At 43.7% G+C, this 6,677-nt stretch overlaps 1 long non-coding RNA gene across 1 annotated transcript; it reads left to right on the top strand.

Moving 5' to 3' along the window:
* The first annotated feature begins 1,060 nt into the window (after positions 1-1,060).
* LOC121411535 lies at positions 1,061-6,011 on the top strand. Its single transcript, XR_005969483.1, has 2 exons — positions 1,061-1,313; positions 5,903-6,011. It is a non-coding gene; the product is annotated as an uncharacterized LOC121411535 (long non-coding RNA).
* The last annotated feature ends 666 nt before the right edge of the window (positions 6,012-6,677 follow it).

Raw genomic sequence — 6,677 nt, 5'->3', positions numbered from 1 at the left:
CCCAACTAAAATGGAATAGCCCAAAATAAGAATAAATGTAATTTAATGATTAAAAACAAAATAGAATAACCCAAATAAAATGGAATCGCCCAAATGAAAATAGAAGTAATTTAATGATACAAAACAAAATGGGATCGAGCAAATTAAAATAGAAGTAATTTAATGATTAAAAACAAAATGGAATCGCCCAAATAAAATGGAATAGCCCAAAATGAAAAATAATAGTAATTTAATGATTAAAAACAAAATGGAATCGCCCAAATGAAAATAGAAGTAATTTAATGATAAAAAACAAAATGGGATCGAGCAAATATTAATGAAGTAATTTAATGATTAAAAAACGAAATGGAATCGCCCCCAAAAAATAGAAGTAATTTAATGATAAAAAACAAAATGGGATCGTCCAAATATGAATGAAATAATTTAATGATTAAAAACAAAATGGAATAACCCAACTAAAGTGGAAGAGCCAAAAATGAAAAATGAAAGTAATGGATTTTAAAGACGGCTTGACGATTTAAAATGATTTATTAGCGGGCTAGCAAAATACACATTTTAGTTTGTTTTGATTTTGAAAGGGGGCGTGGTTGCCCGAGAAAGGGCTCGTGACCCGACCCGTAAAGGGCGGGGCAGCGCTTTTTGGCGCCCGCGCCAAAGAATTTGGGCACAATGCCAGACATTTGCCGCGGTTGAGCTATGCGCGGATAAAAGTGCGGGGAATGCTTCATTTTCGTTTTGGCTTTCAATGAAGAGAGATGACGGTGCATGTGTAAAGCGTGCTTACAAAATTTTTTGAAAATTTTCTTTCGGCACTGGCAACTAGGCCTAGGTGGCAGATATTTCGACATTTGTCTAGCTACCTATACCGGATATCTACACAAAGGATTCATACTTTTATTGGATTATACAGACGCTGATTTCAGTTTTTTACTGTCTTCAGACTTCAGCCTCAGGAATTGTTGCCGTAGAACTAAGACTAAGTTAGCTGTGCCGATTTGTGGACCTAAAAGATTCAGTTTGCAACTTCAGGATTGAATTTTTTCTTGGCGGTTCGCGCTTGATTGAACTTTGGAGGTGATTGCATCCAGGATTCATTGGACTTGGGCTGAGTGACGGAGCTTCGAGTCTAACTCTAGTTTCGCGAGTTGATCATGCCAAAGGTTAAGGCCAAGAAAATAACGACCGCAGGTGCGAGGAAGGGAGATGACACACCGAAGAGGAGGCCGGGTCGGCCGAGAGGTCCACGGGCGACGTCAACCCCGCAAGTGTGGATCTGGGGCTGGGAGGCGGCAACAACGGGCCAGGAAGGAGCGGTGAGTTAAATCCCTCTCAGTCTCAAGTTGTCGATGTTGATGAAAAAAAGTGGTAGGCCTAGGTCTAAAGTTGGTGATAAAATGGCAGAGCTAGATCTAGATCTAGTGGGGCGGGAAGGCCAGGCGCCCGTGGGCAGATCTATTGCTTGGCATGAGATAGTAGCTCAGGAGTCGGATACCGGTAGCTCGGGGCAGGCTCAGCCAGCAGTTTCAGTGCCGGCGCGGTCGGCAGGGGTAGCCGAAGATCTAGGCCTAGATCTAGTGGAGGTCGGTGTTGAGAGATCTGAGCCCCAGGCGCCTGGGCTTTCTGCCGTGTTGGGGGCACCGGAACCATTTATTAGCGCATGCGACCCACTAGGTGTGGAAGTGGCTATCTCACTGAAGGAAAAAATTTGGGCAAGTGAATATATAGATTTGGGAGTGCTCCTTAAGCATAATAATGCACGTGATGAGTTTGGGGCCTTGAGTGTAGGTGACACCACTTTGGGTTTGTGTCAATCGGGATCTGGTCTTGGTTTGCAACTTCAACCTCAATCAAAGGCTAAGAAAATCATGTCGGTAGAGCAGTGGACTTCGGTGTTTCTAGTATTTGCCTCAATTTACGCTGAGAAGCACATTGAAAGGAGCAGGGAGCTCATGAAATATATGGATTTGATAAGGCATGCAGCCCGTGCGTTTGCAGGTTATGGCTGGCGTGACTATGACACTCAGTTTAGGAGCAAGCAGGCGCGTTTACCCGGGCGATCCTGGGCGAGCGTCGACGCCGAGTTGTGGTTGATGCTGGTGGCCTCTAATGGTCCGCGGCAGCGCCACAATTTACCCCATGCCCCTCGCCATCAGTTCTACAGAGGGGAGTACGGCGCGAGAAAATCTTTTCCCTTCGGAGGAAAGGGACCCGGAGCCAATGGCACACCCAGCCGAGGCGTGTGCTTTGCCTTTAATAGAGGCAAGTGCATGCGAGGCAAAGCTTGCATCTATGAGCACAAGTGTTCCCGCTGCCAGGCGACAGGTCATGGGGCTAAGCAGTGTAGCCAAGGGCGGGCCGGTTCCAGTCCCGCTGGCAGTAAATAGGTCTACGGCTAGTGCGGTGTCGTCTATTGCTCCGACCCCTATTAAGTTAGCACGTTTGGTGCCCATGTTAGCTACTTATCCTAATCAGGAGCATGCTCAGTGCTTGTATAATGGTTTTAAGTTTGGTTTTTCATTACATTTTGAAGGGGACAGGGTCCCATTGGTTGTTAAAAACCTGAAATCAGCATTCGAACACATGGATACGTTGAAAAAGAAATTGAGGGATGAAATAGACTTAGGTAGGATAGTTGGGCCTTTTGTTGTTCCTCCCTTCGAGAATATGAGGTGTTCACCAGTGGGGTTGGTGCCCAAAAAGGCCCCAGGGGAGTTCCGTATGATTCAACATTTATCGGCACCCAGGGGAAATTCAGTTAATGATGGCATACCGGAGGGGCAGTGTACAGTAACATATTCGTCCTTTGATTCGGCGGTAGATATTGTGACGCAATTGGGGCGGGGTGCCCTTATGGGAAAGACTGACATTAAGTCAGCTTTCAGGCTCTTGCCTGTTCACCCAAAAGATTTTGAGTTGCTTGGGATGTATATAGATGGTCGTTACTATTTTGATCGTTGTTTGCCGATGGGCTGCGCAGTTTCTTGTTCCACTTTTGAATGTTTTAGTACTTTTTTTAGAGTTTTGCGCGAGAAAAGTTGCGAAGTCGCAAAATATTGTCCATTATTTGGATGATTTCTTTTTTGCAGGCGGCCCTGCCTCGGAGGATTGCAGGCGGGCAATGCATTGTTTTGAAGCAATTTGCGAACGATTTGGGGTGCCCATAGCGCGAGAAAAAACGGAAGGCCCGACCACACAGTTGTCATATCTTGGGCTGGTAATAGATAGCGTTTCTCAGCAGGTTCGGGTACCGGAGGACAAAATTGAGAAATTAGTAGGGAAATTAAATTGGGCGGTACAGAAACAAAAAATTTCCCTAAGAGACATTCAGTCGATTGTAGGTAGTCTAAACTTTGTATGTAAGGCAATTGCTCCAGGGCGAGCATTCATGAGACGGCTCATTGACTTAACTAAGAGCGTTAAGCGTCCTTTTCACATGGTTAGGTTGACGAGAGGGGCTAAGGCTGACTTGCGGGTTTGGTTGGAGTTCTTGGCACATTTTAATGGTCAAGTTTTCTTCCGGGCTCCAGGCTGGTTTGGAAGCGAGGAAATTCAGTTTTTCACTGATGCGGCGGCTGGCATTGGTTTTGGAATTTTCTTTGGAGGCAGGTGGGCTCAATCCAGGTGGCCTGCTGATTTCCAGGCCGGTAGGAGGTCTATAGCTTTTTTAGAGCTATTCCCTATTTGGGTAGGCTTGGAGATTTGGGGCATGGAGCTAAAGGACAAGAATATATTGTTTAATTGTGATAATCAGGCCGTGGTGGCAGTACTTAACAAGCAGTCGGCGCTATGCCCTGATATTATGGTTTTGGTGAGGAAGGTGGTGATTATATGTTTAAGCAATAATATAGTGTTGAGGGCTAGGCATGTACATGGATGTGATAATGGTATAGCTGATGCACTATCTCGATTTCAGATGCCGAGGTTCCATGCGTTAGCACCGGGGGCCGCCCGGGAGGGCGTGGAGGTTCCAGTCCGTCTTTGGAAGAGCTGGCTATCGAGAGAAGTCGACTGCTGATGGCTTCTAGGGCAGCTCGAACACACACAACTTACTCTATTGCCTTGGGGGCATACGTGAAATTTTGTAAAGTGTACGGATACGACCCCCAGCTACCCCCTAATGTAGAATGGGTGGCGCAGTTCATTTCTTATTTATCCTTTATGGGATATGCAGGGTCTACTATTCAAACATACATATCTGGGTTGGCATTTTATATGAGTTCATCTGGGCTAAAGGATGTGACCAAGAGTTTTGTGATTACAAGGTTAATTGAAGGGTGTAGGCGAAGTACTTTGAGAAGAGATGCTAGGCATCCAATCACATTGTCTGTGTTAAATAGAATGCTCGCCTACTTGAGGCATGTTTGTGGTAGTCATTACGATGTTTTGATGTACTCTGCTGCTTTTTCAGTGGCATTTTTGGTTTGTTGAGAGTTAGTGAGTTGACAGTAGAGTCCAGGCATAGATGTGAGTCTATTCTGCAGCACACAGATGTTAGGGTCACTGGCGATGCACCGCATCGCAGGGTGGAATTATTCCTAAGGAAGTCAAAGACTGACCAGCGGGGAAATGGGTGCACCATTTCGATACCAGAGTTGGGGACAGTTAGCTGCCCTGTGATGGCGGTTATTCGTTATTTAGAAATCCGCCCAAAGAATGGTGGAGCCTTCTTTTGTTCATATGGTGCTCTCCCGCTAACTAGGCGTGAATTTGGAAACATGATAAAACGATGTTTGACATACGGGGATATGCCGGCGGCAATGTTTTCATCGCATTCCTTTCGTATTGGGGCGGCTACGACCGCTGCCATGGCCGGTTGCTCGGATGAGGAAATCCAACGCATGGGGCGTTGGGTTTCGAGTGCACATCGGAGATATATAAGACTCGACATGGTTAAGTAAAAAATAAAAAAAAAAAAAAAAAAAAAAAAAAAGAACGAAAAATATATATGAAATGATGATTTTAGGTTATTTGACATTTTGACCAAAATCAGGTGTAAGTTATCTTCCAATAATGTCACAACGCGTTTACTTTACACGAGGACATGTGCTTTAATCAAAGCCGTGGCCGATGGGTTGTTGGATATTTGGGTGTATAATTCTCAATATATCTGCTTACATGGTATTGTTTTATTTTATTCAGCCCTATTCAGAAGCAGGGTGGTATGTTCAGTGCCAAGAGGCTTGTTTACAAAGGAGCCCTTGTTACAGTATACATTATACATTATACATTATGCATCATATATTATACATTATACATTATACTTTATTACATTCTTTATACAAAATGAAGAAAGAGATGGTACTATATTGATGGGAATGTGTTTATACGTTATACATTATACATTATACCTTATACATTTTACATTATACATTATACCTTATACATTTTACATTATACATTATACATTATTATAAATTGATTGGAATGTGCTCAGACATTATACATTATACATTATTATATATTGGTTGGAATGTGTTTATACATTATACATTATTACATTATACAAAAGGAAGAAAGGGATAGTACTATATTGATTGGAAGGTGTTTGGAACATCAGATTGATCATAACGACCCCCCCCCCCCCCTGTACATGTTGATATCAATATACATGTATCATCAAAATAACTCTGGGCTTAATATTGAATGAGTAAGTGCGGGTTAATGATATCACACAATTACGAGCATTCTGCTTTTTAGAGAGAATGTTACAACGGTATAATGACGTGTTTAATATCAATGCTTTCAGGATTAAGGGGAGGGGTCAAAAATGTGATTACATACATTGTATCTTGGAGGGGAAAACCCCGTGATGAAGGGGTGGTGAAGGGTAGCAGACCTTTCAGGGGGAAATTTTCATACTTCAAAATTCTGCCCAGCCCTCTTTTCTTGTTTTCTATTACAGGACCTGTGGTGTGGATCATAGGGGACTCGATAGTGTTTTGGGCACATCGCAGGGCGAAGAACACCGGCGAGGCTGACCTTGGACTTGGAACGTCGGTCCGCTGGTTGGGGAAAAGGGGGCTACGAATTGAAGGGGTAAGCGATTGGTTAGATAAGATGGGTCGGAGTGAACCAAAGCCTTCAGTAGTAGTATTGCATGTAGGAACGAATGACATTGAGGCACTGTCCAAGAAGAAGCTGGCTAGTTTGACGTATAGACTTTTTGACGCCAATAAGGACAAATTTCAAATAGTGTGGTCGGACATTTTGGAGAGGGTTTGGTACCCCGCTGGCTGTACAGGAGATCAAGGTAAATTGGACTTAAAGAGAAGGGCGGCCAATAGGTACGCCAAGGCTTTAGCTGCAAGATTTCATGGTAAAGCCATACCGCATCCATCAATATCCCATAATGACATTTCGCTGTACAGAACTGATGGCCTACATCTGGCCGATGAAGGGTTGGACAGATTTATCAGTGAGTTAAAAGTTGGTCTTTCATATCTTCGTTGAGTATGTATTTATACATTTTACCTTAGTCGCTCCGGCGTGACCGACTCCAGACCGTCCGATCCGATAGTATGAATAAGGGTTTTGGCTGGTCTGGAGCCGGTTTCACCAGTGTGTCTATGCTTTCATAATGTATCATTTGTTGTTATTTAGCTGCTCATGCATTTACGTTCAATGTATGCATGCATTAAATCATGTTGGGGTCAGTTATGGATAACCTAGATATACAT

Source organism: Lytechinus variegatus, chromosome 3 (assembly GCF_018143015.1).
Source record: "Lytechinus variegatus isolate NC3 chromosome 3, Lvar_3.0, whole genome shotgun sequence".
Taxonomy (NCBI): Eukaryota; Metazoa; Echinodermata; class Echinoidea; order Temnopleuroida; family Toxopneustidae; genus Lytechinus; species Lytechinus variegatus.
The sequence above is the reverse complement of the archived record's forward strand: the minus strand, read 5'-3'. Positions and strand labels throughout refer to the sequence as shown.